Below are 17,282 nucleotides of genomic sequence, written 5' to 3'. Positions count from 1 at the left end.
ATTAGAGAAAGAAAATCAAGTCTTGAGGTCAAGACTTGACTCTCTAGAAAAGGCTCTTGAGGATTTGACTCTAGGGTCTAGGGGTCAAAAACCAAAGCCCAAGGACATGAAAGGTTTGGGTCACAAACCTAAGTCCCAAGTGGTCAAGCCCACTTATCACAATGTTCTATTAGATTATGGAACAAAATCTAGGGCTAGGAAGACCATCACCAAGGTCACAAGGGGAGTCACCCCTAGAGTTGATCTTGATGAGTCCCAAATGACCAAGGCTTCAAAGCCTAGAAGGGTCATTAGAAGGGTTGCTAGGGAAGTCATCCCTAGTGAATATTTAGTGAACCCAATGTGCTCCAATAGGTATTGGGTTCCTAGGAGCGTGATTCCATCATGCTAGATTAGTTAGGGTGTGCCAACCTTGAATAGGTAGTTAACCTAATCATGGCAAAAGGTGGCACTTTAGGAATTTTCAAGGTCTAATCAAGCCTTGAAAATGAAAGTGAAAATTATTCCTAAGATAATTAGGATGTGCCAACCACATTTGAGGAATTTTCTAGAGTCAATCTAGTTGGCACATAGTGATCTAAAAAGTCTTGAGGATATGATTTTAGGTCTATTACACTTAGGAATATAGAATTTATGGCAAAATGATCAAAATTATCAAAAATAGTAACTAAGGCTAGAATTAGGTATTTTCTATACCTTGACATGTTATTTGCCATATATTGTTTGTCATATGTCATGTCATGACATCATATTTAATCTATGATCATTTGAAATGTCATGATAATACTTAGGTTATTTATATGTCATGCTTTATTTAAGTTTCATACTTTATGCCATGACATCATGACATTGGCACATGTTATTATGTATGATATCATTTTATGTCATGTCATCATCTTGTGCATTAATAATCAATGAAATTGATTTAAGGTTAAAAACATAATTTGATATGGAGATCAAATTGATGTTTAGAAAATACATGAGACCTTAGCCTAAGATAACCTAAACCCATATCTCACATCAAAATTGACTTGAATGTGTTTGATACACCTTAGATGTGTGTGAGATATTAGGATTGTGAGTTAGGATCAAGGTGCATAGTTCTTGTACCTAGATGAGCCTAATTCTAATTGGGGATCATAGGGAAAACTTGTGTACAAGTCATGTACATTTAGCCCTAAGATTGTGGTCCTAAATTAAATGGTTTAAAATCATTTCAAAATTGATTTGAAAAACCTTGATGGAGCTTTTCTAGTGATAGCTCTCATCATTGAGCAAAGTGATACAAAGATGAGTTAACTTTGAGCTATTTCAAAGACTTTTGAACTTTGTATCAAGATTGAAAAATGGAAGTTATTTTCATATAAAACTATTTTTCCTTGATAGTATATGCTATGAGGAATGTATCCTCAAAGTTTTATAATTTTTGAAATTTTCTATAATTTTCTAGAGGTTTCTGAATTTCGTGGAGAGAAATCAGAACTTATCAGACCTTTATCAGGTTTGTGGACCGATCAGAAGGGTTTCTGATCGGTCCAGGGGAGCTTGGATCGGTCACTGTGACCGATCCAGAGGGAGTCTGATCGGTCTGGTGACCGATCAGGGCGTGCCAAACCTGCTGAATTTCGACTATTTGTCTGAAATTGCAGCTACGGAAGTTAGTGGTTTAGAGTTATAAAGGTTTGAAACTCTCCAAGACATTGTTGGTGCAATGGTCAAGGGGGAGTTGACCTTTAGGGGGAATTTTACCTATTAGTCAAGGGGAGTTGACTTTTAGGGGGAGCTTTTACTCCTAAAGACTTGAGTGATATGAGATTATCACTAAGTTAATTGTTGGACCTTAGTATCAAGGGGAAATTAAGAGTTTCAATGAAAGGTATGGGACTTTCATTAGGAAGAAACTCTTGACCTTGATTCACTCTTCTTGATGTGTGTCAAAAAGGGGGAGAGTAGAAAGGAGAATGGAGAATGTCTAGAGAATGTTCAAGGAAGAACATTAGAAAACCTAAGTTAGGTTATGGTTTTGTCAAACATCAAAAAAGGGGAGATTGTTGGTGCAACCTTAGGTCAAGGTTGACCTGGTTGACCAGACTCGAGTTGACTTGGTTCGAGTTGTGTTTTGATGTTTGACGAGTTATGTTTGACAATGTTTGACGTGAACAGAAAAGTTGTATCTTGATGATTGACAAGGATACAAGCTTGGGAGATTGTGGGTGCAACCCGTGGTCAAGGTTGACCTGGTTGACCCGAGGTGAGTTGACCTGACTCGGAAAAGTCCAAGCAGGGAGCTTAGCACGGGAAAAGTCCAAGCAGAGAGCTTGGCATGGGAAAAGTCCAAGCAGGGAGTTTGGCATGGTGAAAAGTCCAAGCAGGGAGCTTGGCACGGGAAAAGTCCAAGTATGGAGACTTGGCACGGAGAAGTCCAAGTATGGAGACTTGGCACGGAGAAGTCCAATTATGGAAGCTTGGCACATGGGAAGTCGGAGAGGGCTCGGTAGCTCGTTCTCCGGACTGTGGTCAGAGAGGGCTCGGGAGCTCGTTCTCTGGACCGGATGGAAGTCGGAGAGGGCTCGGTAGCTCGTTCTCTGGACCGGATGTGGAAAGTCCTGGTGAGTGAAGCCAGACAGACGGATAAGTCCTGGTGAGTGAAGCCAGGCAGTGGGAAAGTCCTGGTGAGTGAAGCCAGGCAGTTGGAAAGTCCTGGTGAGTGAAGCCGGGCAGATTGGAAATCCTGGTGAGTGAAGTCAGGTGAAAACCCTAGTGAGTGAAGCTAGGTGAAAGTCCTGGTGAGTGAAGCCGGGCAAGGGAAAATCCAGATGGATCAAGGGTGATCGGACATCTGGTGTTGAGAAGGTCAAGTAGGTCAAGGGAGTGACCGGATACTTGACACGAAGAGAAAAGTCCAAGTGGGTCAAAGGGATTGACCGGACACTTGGTGGGGAGTCTTAGCAGGTCAAGGGAGTGACCGGATGCTAAGCATGATGTACCAACAGGTCAAGGTTGACCGGATGTTGGTGTGGGAGACTTTGGAAAAACCAAGCTCTGGATCGATCTGGGGACCGATCCAGTGATACGGCTGATCAGTCTGGCTACCGATCAGTAATCAAACAGAATGCTTTTGTGGATTATCTGATCGGTCTGAAGACCGATCAGGAGGCAAACAGAAGAGAAGAAGGAGAAAGGCTGATCGGTCCAAGGGACCGATCAGACTCCTCCTGGACCGATCAGGACATAGCCTGATCGGTCCAGGCTTAGCCTGATCGGTCTCCAAGACCGATCAGGGACAGTGTGGACCGATCAGGTTGGAGCCTGATCGGTCCAGGACTAGCCGTTGTGAGTGACAACGGCTAGATCTCGGTCTTCTGTGTTTCTTCTGCCTTCACAGGTTTGCAGGTTCAGCTATATAAAGAGTCGAGCGACTCTACAGGACCTTCTTCTTGTTTCTGCAAGTTCTTCCTGGTTTCTTCTCTAGAGCTTTGCTGAGCTCTCGTCTAAGCTTCGCGTGAGCTTCCTTTCGGCTGGGTTCCTGCTGTTGTAGGCGTCACTTGAAGCTGTTGCTTCATCCAGTCGAACAGAAGGCAAGTAAGCGAAGGTGTTTCATACATTTGTATTGTATTTTGCTTCTTGCTGCTTTCTACTCCTGTATTGCTTTTGCAAAACATTGTGGCGAGGTTTCTCCACCCATAAGGAGTTTATATTAGCCGGTTCTACGGGGACTCATCCACCGACGGATTGATAGGCTTCGTCCACCTTACGGACACGCCGAGGAGTAGGAGTTTCATCTCCGAACCTCGTTACATCGTCGAGTTCGAGTTTGAGGTTTGATCTTTCCTTTTTTGCGTTTCTATTTAGTTATTTCCGCTGCGCTAACCCTAATTGTAGAAAGAAACGCGAAGACTTGGGGCGGCTATTCACACCCCCCCTCTCTAGCCACGATCATCGATCATAACAATTATGAATTAGTTTTCAAAGCTCAAATTAGTTATGTTAGTTGAGTTGGAATTCAGTACCAGTTTAGCTACAGTTTAGCTTATTATATGTTCAGTTCAGTTATCTTTATTGATTCATATGATTAGTTGTCATGCCATGATTGTATGCTTATATGTCATGCCATGTTAGTTTATTCAGTATACTTAGCATATCCTTTCAAACAGCATGATTTCAAATCATATTTGCATCGTATGCATGTTTTAGTGAGGTAGATAGTTTCTTACTAAGCTTTTTAGGTTACAGATACTATTTTCCTTATACTGCAGATACAGGTAAAAGGAAAATGGACTAGCAGTGGAGGCTGGAGGTCAATGCAGATCGAGATGGTGTGTGTGGAAGGAACATGGAATAAAATATCCTTAGGGGATCTAGCAAGCCTAAACAATTGAACTTTTAGTATTTCTATTTTCACGCACTTTTAATTGTTAAATACTACGAACTAGTAAATCATGCTTTATATCCATTTTAGAATGCTAGCTTTATGTCATTAGAATATATTCTATGGATTGTATAAGTGAAATGTGAGATTTTGGCACGAACAAGTGCTGAAATCAGAGCTTAACTGTAAAATCAGAAACCCCAATCGATCGGTGGATCGATTGGGGGGTCCCAATCGATCAGCTGATCGATCAGGAAAATTGCTCCGCGAACAGTAGGTTTCTGGATCGATCAGCCGATCGATCCAGCAATTTCTGTCGCGAACAGAAGGTTCGGGGATCGATCACTGGATCGATTGGTCAGTCTGGATCGATCAGCCGATTGATCCAGAATATCGTCCCGAGCATAGTAGCGTGCTGGATCGACCACTGGATCGATCCAACCTATGTCCTGCGTACAGTAGCCGGCTGAATCGATCCCTGGATCGATCCGACGTTCCAATCGATCAATGGATCGATTGGGAGGTCTGATAACAGCTGGAAAACATTTATTTCAGTTCCTTGACCATAGGGGATGTAGTATATGCTAGGTATACTTTAGATTACACCCTTTAGCATGTATAGAATCAATAAATGTTAGCAGCTTAGAAAATTTCAAATTAGTACAGCTTCCGCATCTAGATTTTATGATGACGAACCACAGAGTAATTTAGCACAGCATTACGTAACGATCGGCCTTACAGCCTAGTTAGTAGAAGGCGGGTCGTTACAGATAGTGATCCAAATGGAAAACCCATAGATCTAAAATATTATAGGAGTGTCATAGGCAGCCTTTTATACTTAATTACAAGTCGACCTGATATTTTATTTGCAGTTAATATATGTGCTAAATACTAAACTTGTGCTAAAGAATCTCACCTAACTAATATAAAAAGATTTTTTAGATATTTGAAAGGCACACCAAATGTAGAATTTGGTACTCGAGAACACATAGTTTTGAACTAATAGGTTACTCTGACTCAGATTATGTCAGTTGTAAATTAGATCATAAAAGTACAAATGGTGGATACTAACTGTAGGATTTAAAGCGTTAAAGGGGGGGGGGGGGGGGGGGGAATAGCGCTTGTGGCTTTCACGTTTGTTTCAGAAATATGCAGCGGAATAGAAGTAAATAGAAAACAATTGCTAACACCAAGGGTTTTACTTGGTTCGGAGCTTGTGGCGACTCCTACTCCAAGGCCCATGTTCGTTGAGCGTTTACTTCGGGCAATCACTATCAATTCGGAAGTTATAATTTAAAGTACAATATAAATGAAAAACTTATATCGACAAACAAAGAATTAGTAAACTTGAAGGTTCTGGTCGTCTGAGTCGAGTTGTAACTTTATCGGATCATTTTTTGAGCAGCACACGGAAGACGGATTGCGATTTCGAGTTATTTTTCTGCTACTTAAGACAGGCTTATATAGCTCGTTAAGGGCGCCTCCAACAGCACGGAGGGTGCCCTCAAGCCAGCTGGATCCGCAGCGTGGATAGCTCTACTTCGCCCGCAGCCTATCCACCCGAGGGCACCTCCAAGCCCATGGAGGGCGCCCTCCACCCAGCGTCCATGGCGCCTCCAGCTCCATGGAGGGCGCCTCGTGCTCTGCTGCGTGGAGTCTTCAAGCATTGCACCCGAGGCACCTCCAAGCTCCATGGAGGGCACCTTGGGTACTGTTCATCTGAGGATTTAAGGTTTTTTCACTCCCTGTAAGATGTTTTAGTCCAAAATATAAAACATATCTTGTAAATAAGAGTTTAGTATAATAAAATAAGATTAAGATAAATATTTGACAGTCACCGGACTATCCGGTTCTGACTTCGGATTTCTATCCGGAAATCCTTGGTCGAATCGACGCTTACTGTTCCCTCATCGAGGAATGCGCCCTCACCTACTCCACTCAGGAGAGTTTACCTGTTGCCAAACCGGTCCTCCAGACCGACTGGACTTTTGCTCACTGCCCGAGGCTCCAAGACTTTTTGCTGGACGTTCGCTCCACGACCCATCCAGTCTTCCATCCGGTTCGCGACACCAGGACTTTCCACCTAAAGTCCCCGACTCTAGGGTTTTTGCCCGAAACCCTTGACCCCCCGCCAAAACTTTCCGCCTAGGGTTACCACCCCCTAGGACATAGGGTTACCACCCTCTAGGATTTTCCACTTTCCTAACCATAGCTAGGACTTTTGCCTAAGTACACTTAGGATTTTTCTGCAAACTCATTCAAACATGTTAAACCACAAAGAACCTTAACTTTGAACTTTTTGTCATTATCAAAACTCAGGTTCGATCATAGGATGTTTTCCGCATCAACAATCTCCCCCTTTTTTATTATGAAATAAAATTTAAAGTTAAGTAAAATATGGAAGTAGTATAAATGCGTACAAGCATAAAATCAAGATTCAAGTTCAATCAAGTGAAAAAAAACATGTAGGTGCAAAAAATATAAACATTTAGTTGCAACTTGTTTGTATCTCTCCCTTAATCACTTATTTACTTAACTTTCACTTTCTTCTCCCCCTTTGCCATATATCAAAAATATTACTTAAAAAAGAGAAAAAAATGGAAAGAAAGGAAATATTTAACTCCCCCGTGAAAGGTAGCTCTTACTTAAATATAGTTTTGCAAGAAGAAGCAAAAATTTGAAATACACTTTAATTAAATATTGAAAATACCTTAGCTTTAAAGGATTTTAAACATAGGTAAGTACAAGCTTTAAAATAAGTTGATTAAACACTTAGCTTTAAAAGTACTCAAAATAAAAGTTCTGATAAAAGCGTTAGCTTAGTTAAGTATTAAAAAAACTTTTGATAAACGCTAAGCTTAAAAACTAATTTTAATTCAACATTAAGCTTAATAATAATTTTAATTCAAAAGTTTGATATTAATTCAACATTAAGCTCAAAAATAATTTTAATTTTGAATAAAAACTAAGTTGAATAATAACTTGTTTAAACATGAAAAATAATTTCATTTTAACACCAAGTTTAAAAATGACCAAGTTTTAAAAATAATTTTAAGTAAAGTCTAACAAAAAAAACTTCTGTTTGAAAAATACTTTTAAAAACATGAACTTGGTTTAATTTGAAAAATCTTTCTTTTACTCCCCCTTGATTAATGTCAATTAATTTTTGTAACAAAAATTTTACAGTCCTAGAGTCCAAGCATGAGTAATAAAATATCTAATTTCAAACAAATGTCTAACCCTTAGTTACTATCTATTTTACCAAGAGGTAGTAGCTTTCACTTGGTTAGTCAAATTAAGTATTTCAGTTAGTTTGACTAATCATGGACAACTTAATTTGATTAATATGAATTTGATATTTAATGTCCAGACTTATGTTGATGCATAGACATAAGCATTCTGAAGTTCAAGCAGTACCCTATGCATCTCACACCATCCCAAGTGTCTTTCATACACAAATAAGGTAATCCTAGTGTGCTTGTTAGATGCTCTGGCTGAAACCTAGGGGTGCAGGCTTTCTAGGGGGTAGATACCTAGGCTAAGTCCAAATTTTGAAATACTAACAAAATTAGAATTTTGAAAATATTTTTCTTAGAATTTTAAAACCAAAGAAAACTTTGAAATAGTAAGTAGTAAAGAGGGAATTTTTTGAAAGTAGACTCCATTCTACTAAACACATCCCTATTTGTCTTCTAAGTGCACTGAACTCAAGTTCAGGTAAGGATTTTGTGAAAATGTCAACCAGGTTTGACTTGGACTCAACATAGTTGAGTACAATGTCACCCTTAGCTACATGATCCCTTACAAAGTGATGTTTCACTTCTATGTGATTAGTCCTTGAGTGGTGAATTGGACTCTTGGTTAAGTTAATTGAACTTATATTATCACTTGAAATTTTTGCATTTTTATATTATAGTTGATAGTCCTTTAAGGTGTGCATCATCCATAATAGTTGAGATGCACATTCCCCTTGGGCTATGTACTTAGCTTCAATAGTGGATAAAGCAACACAGTATTACTTTCTGCTTGACCAACTTACTAGGCACTGACCTAGAAATTGGCAAGTACCACTTGTACTTTTTCTAGCTAGTTTGCACTCGACATAGTTTGAGTTAGAATAGTCAATTAGGTCAAAGTTGCAAGACCTAGGGTACCAGAGTCTTATATTTAGGGTTCCCTTAATATATCTAAGTATTCTTTTAATATTTGTTAGGTGTGACTCCTTAGTACAAGATTGGTATCTTGAACACATACCTATTGTAAACAAAATGTTAGATCAACTTGCAATTAGATAAAATAGACTCCCTATCGCACTTCGATAGCATTTTAAGTCTACTGATTTTCCTTCTAGATCAGAATCAATTTTAACATTGGTTGCCATTGAAGTATTTATATTTTTAAAATTTTCTATGCCAAATTTTCTAATTAATTCCTTAGCATATTTTGTTTAAAAAATATAAATTTCGTCTTTGATTTGTCTAATTTGTTAGCCTAAAAAGAAGTTGAGTTCCCCAACTAAGCTCATTTTAAATTCACTTTTCATTAATTTGGTAACTTCTTTTAAAAATTTAGTATTAGTTGAACAAAAAATTATATCATCTATGTAAATTTGGGCTATAAATATGTCTTTTTCTAGGGTTTTTACAGATAGGGTTTGATCTATTTGACCTTGTTTAAACCCTTAGATATTAGATAAGTTGATAAGCGTTCATACCAAGACCTAGGTGCTTGTTTTAGTCCATATAGGACTTTCTTTGACCTAAAGACATGGTTTGGGTGGTCCAAGTCCTCAAATCCTAGGGGTTGACTTATATACACTTCTTCTTTGATGAAACCATTTAAAAATGTGGATTTTACATCCATTTGGTATAACTTGAATCCTTTATGTGCTGCATAGGCCAGTAACATCCTAATAGATTCAAGTCTGGCTACGGGAGCATAGGTTTCATCATAGTCTAACCCTTCTATTTGGCTGAATCCTTTTGCTATAAGTCTAGCTTTATTTCTTACTATTTCTACCTTGTCGTCCAATTTATTTCTAAATACCCATTTAGTGTCAACTATGGTTTTGTTTATGGGTTTAGGTACTAGTTCCCAGACCTGGTTTCTTTCAAATTGGACTAACTCTTCTTTCATTGCTAATATCCAGTCTGGGTCTGGTAGGGCTTCTTCTATAGTTTTGGGTTCAACATTAGCCATGTGAGCCACAAGGCCGTGTCAAGAGAGCAGGGAGGAAAATGACCTTGGTCGTGTGGAGTAGATAGGTCGTGTAGCTTCACCAAAGGAGGAGAATGACATGACCGTGTGGATTGGCATGACCGTGTCATCCCGGCAAGCACAACCAGAACTTGGACGTGTAGATCTACACTACCCAAGCAACTTCTTCACATGGTCGTGCAACATTTCTAGAGAAGAGGCAAGCCCAGGCCGTGTGTGCCACACGATCATGTGAGGTTTCTAGAGGCAAAGATTGGCACGGTCGTGTGTGCCACATGGCTGTGTGAGCCAGCCAGAGGTAGAGAGTTACACGGTCATGTGAAGGTCACACGACCGTGTGACCTTGACTGAGGGCAGAGTAGTTGGGGTCGTGTATGCCACACGATCGTGGCACGGGCTGTTTGTGCCACACGGTCGTGGCACGGGTCGTGTGGTGCCCGTGCCCTACACTATATAAGGAGCTTCTTCCTCTTTTCAAAGGGGGAGGCTCTCCCTTTTGGGGAGATCAAGTTTGGGGTCAATCTCCATCTTCTCCAGCCGTGATCCAGCGTTCTTAAGCCATTTCCATCTCAGATTAAACTTCAGAAGTGAGGGATTAGTTCCGAAGATCACTCATCATCGCTAGATAAGCATTTATATTCTCTTCTCTCGATTTGGATTGAAATATTTGTGATCTCTTTATCTTCGGATCTTTATCTTTACATTATGGAGTAGATTCATTGTTCTAGAACTAAGGGAGTATTTTTGGTGTGATTTGATGTAAGAATCTCATGGATATACCAATTTACTATATTAATGATGTTGTTATATTTTGTATCTATTTGATCTTGTGTGGTGTGTTGTGTTTGGATCTGATTTCCATGCTTGATTGGATGTTTATGCTGCTTGTGGATCTCATAGAGGGATTTCCTAGATCGTATGACCGAGGGACGCTAGTGATAGGCTGGCCCGCTAACGGACATATAGGGAATCACCTTGAAGGGTGAAGCTAGTATTATATGGAGGTGGGTTGGTTGAGTGCATTTATTCCCTATGCTTTTATGTGGATTGAATGGTGATGTGCTTCTATGTTGTATGACCGAAGGGCGTTGGTGACAGGCTGCTCCACTAACGGACTTCATGGAGACCATAACTATCAAATTACTAGAGGTATAGATAAAAGTTCTTTGCCGGTTGACTTCTATAGGAGGAAACCGACAACTTCATGTAAATTCATGACAATTGAGGATAAGAATTGGTAGATCACCTTACATTGATAAATATCACAATGAAACTAGACTTCTAGAACTCTCACAAAAACTAAGTTCTTACATTTACTTTTCTATTTTTATTTCTAGTTGTTACTCAGTACATTCACTTCCATTGTCGATTGTTTAGCTAATTTATTGTGAGACATCTCTAGTGCTTATAACCAGTCCCTGTGGATTCGATATCTTTTTATTACTTATGATAAAATCGTGCACTTGCGGTTGCGTTAACATGGCATATCCACAGAGTAATGGACAAGCTGAGGTAACCAATAGGGAAATTATCAGAGGACTCAAAATCAAGCTAGATCATGTTGGTGGCAGTTGGGTAGATGAATTACCTAGTATATTGTGGGCGTATCATACTACTCCTCGGGAAGCTACAGAGATTACTCCTTTTCATCTGGTTTATGGTGGTGAAGTAGTAATTCCAATTAAGGTTGGAGTGGAATATGATCGGAGAAGGCTTTATGATGACAACAACGTAGATCGACGCCTTATGAAGCTTGACTTAATAGAAGAAGTGCGGGACAAAGCAACAACCCAACTTATTTCTTATCGGCAACGAATGAGGCAAAATCACAACAAGAGAGTTATCCCAAGGTTCTTTCAGGTAAGTGATTTGGTATGGAAGCGTATCATGCCCATAGGAGATGTTAACAAGCTAGAGCCGCAATGGGTAGGACCTTACAAAATCATACAGAAACTTGTATCGAACACCTATTACCTTCAAGATGCAAAAAGAAGAACACTCGAGTGGCCTTGGAGTGCTAATCATTTACAATCATATAGAACTTAATAAATATGCCTATAAGTCATTTATGTATTCTCTTCAAACATCTTTTAATATAAATGACAGATAACATGCAGGCAATATTATTTAGGAGAGACATACATTCTTCTTTAAACCTCCATCTATTCGATCAGAGACCCTAAGAAGCGACCGGTCTGGCTTCCTTCAGAGGAACTGGAGACTTTAAATCTCCATCTAGTCAATCGGGGACCCCTAAGGAGTGACTGGCCTGACTTCCTTGGGGGGGGGGGACTAGAGACTTTAAACCTCCATCTAGTTGATCGAGGACCTTAAGGAGTGACCAGCCTGGCTTCCTTGGGGGAAATCGGAGACTTTAAACCTCTATCTAGTTGATCGAGGAGAGGAACTACGAAGAAGACTTTTGTAGACTTCTTCCTAATCCTGCGAGAATCTAGAACCAACAAGGTAATCATCTCGATCAAGGTATAACATTGGTATCAGAGCATTCCTATTCCTCTCTCCACGATGTCATCAGATGACTGCAATGGAAGAAGATGATTTTGAACCAACGAAGATCTCCACCACTGACGATGGGGATAGCTTGGTTGGCAACGACCCGACACCTACGCAAGAGTCTGTGGCACCTATTAGATATCTGCAACTGATGTCTGCAAGGGATTATCTTGAAGCGCTGCGCTCTTCTCCATTAACTCACTCTGTCAACGCTCATGTGCATGGCGGAGGCGCTTCACGCGAAATGGACGAAGGCACTGCTTGTGAGCACACTGCAGGCGCTGCTTGCGAACATGTGAGGGACACGACTCACGTTCATGTGGACGGACGCACCATCCATAGCCATGTAGGTCTCGCGACTCGCGACAACGTGCACGAATGTGCCAACCGCGACGTCGCCGCACAGTCTGCGATCATGCGCGGGCTGGCAAGCCACGAACGCCCGTCGCCACACGAGCGCAAACGGTCGCGGCGTCCGTGGCCTCGCGAGAGGCCATGGCCCGACGACCCAACACAGAGGTCACGTAAACCATAACCACGTCCCCGACAATGGTCCTACACGCCTTGCATGTAGGCACGGAGGTGATCGTGGCCCAGTGGCACGCAGTAAGGTCAGCAGCATGCGAGCATGGAGGCAACTATGGCCCAGGCGCTTTTGCAAGTGTGTGCGGCGGTGGTCCACCCATGACCAAACATATTTTTCTGGTGGAATAGGCCCGCATGAGGGCGTTGGCTCGGCGGCGACATGAACTTGACCATGTTGCAAGAAGCTGCTCTAATGTGGTTTTGCCGAGCGGACCTTGTGGTCGAGCTCGACTTAGCCTCATTATTGGACGTGGACCTACAGGGAATGCTGACCTGGTCTCTCATCACCATCATAATGAAAATTTAGCAGTGCGACGATTCTAGCATCACATACGACATGTTCCCTGGCACCGTGCTATGACTCCCACCCCCCTCCAGACGATTGCTTTAGCTATTATAATGTTATCGCAGTTTTAAACATGATTTTATTAGTACTTCAGAACATTATTAGTTTCATGATTATGAGATTGTCTTATTTAAGCCCGTGCAATAAATTTAGTTAGTTTGCTCTTATATTAAAATTTTTCATGCACTTCATATTCCAACAATCTATGTATGATCCGATGATTTAAAATCATGTACTGCACCCTTTATTAAAGGAAAGTTTTTAAACATGCATAATTACTTGTTATTTGAACATGAATGATTCATTATTGTTCAAAATTATTCAAATATCTTTTGAACATGATTAGCTGTTGTTAATTTTTATTTAAATATTCATGTTTAGTATATACATGCTTATTAATTTAGAGATGTTAGTTCCTCTCCCTTTACATTATTTGATCGAAATTATCCTAATAAAATTGAATATTCTTATATAAATGGGAGATGATTATAGTACTATAAGTCTATTTTCGATCTCATTATATGGAGAATATTTAATATTATAATATAGTTTTTAGGTCAAATAGACTGATGTGTAGAATTGTCAATTTAGCCTTCTCATTATTATTTTAAATGTAGTGATTCACCGATGGCCTCGAAAAATGTTATTGCTGACTTAACGAAAGGGGATAAATTAGATGGCACTAACTATGACATATGGCATCAAAAGATCCAATATCTCTTGAACGAGCAAGAGTTGCTTGATCACATTACTACATCCATGACCCCGCCTGCAGAAGGCAACACTGCTCAACACCAACAAGATCAAGAGACTTACAACTCATGGTTCAACAAAGATCATAGCACGCACATTATACTATTAAGCAGCATGCAGGATGATCTGATTGGTGATTTTGAAAAGTGTAAGACTGCCAAGGATATGTGGGATAACTTGAAAATTGCTTTTGGAGGAACCTCTACCATGAGGTTAAGGGCTCTTGTTTTGAAATTTGAGACCCTCCGAAAAGATCCCCGTCAGAACATGACTAGCATCTCAAGATGATGTCAAGCATGATCTGCAACTTGAAGTTTGCGGGTCACGATCTCATTGATGAGCAGCAGGTGTAGGCTGTCATAAGATCATTGTCAGACTCTTGGACTCACATGAAACAAATCCTCACTCACAATGAGAGCATTATGAATTTTTCTGACATCTCTCACCATGTGGAGTTAGAAGCTGAGCACGAGGAAGCTATGTGCGCTACTGCCCTTGTCGCCCAGGGAGGCAGACAATAGGGCAAGAAGGGTCTAAAGAAGAACTTCAAGAGGAAGAGGCAAAATGTTGCATCCACTTCCAAAAAGGGGCAGGCACCGAAGTGCCAAAGAGGCAAGCGCGGTGGAAAGAGAGACAAGTCGAAGGCCAAATGCTATAATTATGGAGAATTGGGACATTTTGCTCGTGAATGAACTGAGCCGAAAAAGGTATTCCAATTTATTTGCACTCAAACTATGCATGTTTGTTCGCATATTTTAGTTGCTTGAACAAATCCTCAATGGATAGTGGATTCAGGAGTGACCAGGCACATAACAAGGGATCGAGCAGGATTCGTGGATTATCGGCGAATCTCAGCGGGATCACAAAGAGTATACATGGGAAATGGTTCCAGCGAAGAAGTCCTTGGAGTTGGTGTGTATCAACTCAAGTTAAAGACTGGATGAGTCTTAACCCTCTATGACGTACTCTATGCTCCTAGAGTTCAGCATAATCTACTATTAGTCTCATCATTATTGGCATTAGACTTCTCTTTTTCTTTTGCTAGCAACCAAGTTGACATTTGTTTGAACAATGTTATATATGGTCATGCTTTATTCATGGATGGTTTGTTTAAATTAGATTTGGATTATCATGTGTCTTATGTGGTGAATACTGATAATAACCTTGATTCAAAAATTTGGCATGCTCGGCTAGGACACATAGGACAAGATAGAATGACAAGGTTAGCTTGAGAAGGCTTGATAGGCTCACTCGCTAAAGTCAATCTTCCTGTGTGTGCATCGTGTTTAGCCGGTAAAGCATGTCGCAAGCCTTTCGGAAAGGCTAAGAGAGCCACTGAACTCTTACAATTGATCCACTCCGACATTTGTGGACCCATGAGTGTGAAGACCCGTCAAGGGGCTTCATATTTCCTCACATTTATAGATGATTATTCATGATATGGATATGTCTATTTGATCGCTCACCGCTATGAAGCATTAGATTGCTTCAAACACTTCTTGACAGAGGTTGAGAATCAATTAGGCAAATCCATAAAAGTTCTTCAGACAGATTGAGGACGTGAATATCTTTCGGATGAGTTTCGAACTTTATGTGAAGAAAAAGGAATATGCAGGAAATTAACTATTCCAAATACACCGCAACAAAATGGTGTTGCTGAAAGACGGAATAAAACACTGCTGGATATGGTTAGGTCGATGATGGTGCATGCCAACCTTCTAATATCTTTTTGGAGGGATGCTATAATGACTGCGACCTATATCCTTAACTACATACCTTCTCAGTCAGTTCCTTCCACCCCTTATAAGTTATGGCATGGTGAAAAACCAAATTTAGATAATCTACGCCCATGGGGTTCAGTAGGATATGTCCATGACACTTCTCACAAGTTTGGAAAACTTGGCCCTAAAGCTAGAAAGTTTATCTTTATATGATATCCTGAAGGATCTAAGGGTTATGTCATGTACGGACAACATCCGAATGGAGGAATGATAGAAAAATACGTCTAAGATATTGTTTTCTTATAAACAAAATTTCTTTGTATTGGCAACACTGGAAAGAGTCTTGATCTCCATGAGTTGGATGACCCTAATGATATTCTACCATCTTCCAGTGAAGGGAGGGAATTAGTTCCTAACCAAGAAGCCACCGAAGATAGTAGAGATGATCATGATAGTGGGAGCTTTGTGCCTAGTGGGAGCACACCTATAGAAGAACAAGATGATCAGATTCGCCGTAGCAAACGTGGAAACATACTTCTTCATCGATTTGAGATTGAAGAGGAAGCCCTTGTGTGCCAGCTTGCTGATGATGATGAGCCTACTTCTGTTAAAGAAGTATTTGTTGGTCCCTTTGGAGGCCGGCAAGAGGGGAGGGGTGAATTGCCCTATAAAATAAAACCAAAAAATCCTTCTCGGATATTCAACTAACTTAAAAGAACTTGTAATTAAAAAAGCAGAGACTAATTAAAACAGAAAATAGACACAGAGGAATTACTTGGTTTGCAATCAGAGGATTGCTAATCCAAGGCAAAGACGACGCACTAATTGATTCTCCTCTGGGCGGAGTAGCCTCTTACAGCGTTGAAAGCACAGAAATAAATAACACAAATGAAAGCACTGGATTACAAGTAGTTTTTCTTGATTGATAATTGCTTCTGGACCAAGGCTATATTTATAGTCTTGGTCCGAGCGTCTGGAAGGGTTCCGGGCGCCCCCGGGGGGATAAACTTTATCCCCCAACGGTCAGATTGCGAAAATCGCGATCCTGGTCAAAATCATGCTCCGGGCGCCCGGAAGCATTCCGGGCGCCCCGGAGCAAAAAGTCAACTGCGGTTGACTTTTTGTCCGGGATCACTTCTCCGTCAAGTCCCAGTCTCGGTCCAGGTCTGTTCGCTCCGGCTCCGCTAGCTTGGGTGATCTCGGCCTTCCGGAATAGAGCTCACCCGAACCCATGTTCCGGTCTTCTCCTCGAGCAGCCTTCCTTCCCGGTTTCCCGTCCCTCGAGCGCCGCGCACGCTCTTCTCGTCCACCGGTGTACTCTTCCGTGGACACCTCGTCCCTCAGACGCACCGAGCCCGTCAGCTTTCTCTCGTGCCGTCCTTCTCGCTAGCCGCGTCTTCCGCTCGACTTCCTGTGTTCCTAAGCTCCTGCACACTTAGACACAAGGGTTAAACAAACGCAGGACCTAACTTAGCTTGTTTGATCACATCAAAACACCTTGGGGTTCCAACAATCTCCCCCTTTTTGATGTGAGCAACCCAAGTTAAGTTAGGGTAACCATATGCAATAAAAATGATTTATTTTCCAATAAGTCCAAATATTTTTCAATTGAAAAATTATAGTATCGCCCCCTAGACCCCTAGACTTAACATACTTCTCCCCCTTTGATCACATAAAAATTGGGGTGATAAACAAGTCTAAGTCAATCACAAGTGGTCTAAGGCACAAGTGGTCTAGACTTAACATACTTATCTCAACATTCCCAAAAAAAATTTTA

Source organism: Zingiber officinale, chromosome 1B (assembly GCF_018446385.1).
Source record: "Zingiber officinale cultivar Zhangliang chromosome 1B, Zo_v1.1, whole genome shotgun sequence".
NCBI lineage: Eukaryota > Viridiplantae > Streptophyta > Magnoliopsida > Zingiberales > Zingiberaceae > Zingiber > Zingiber officinale.
This window is presented reverse-complemented; position numbering follows the sequence as displayed.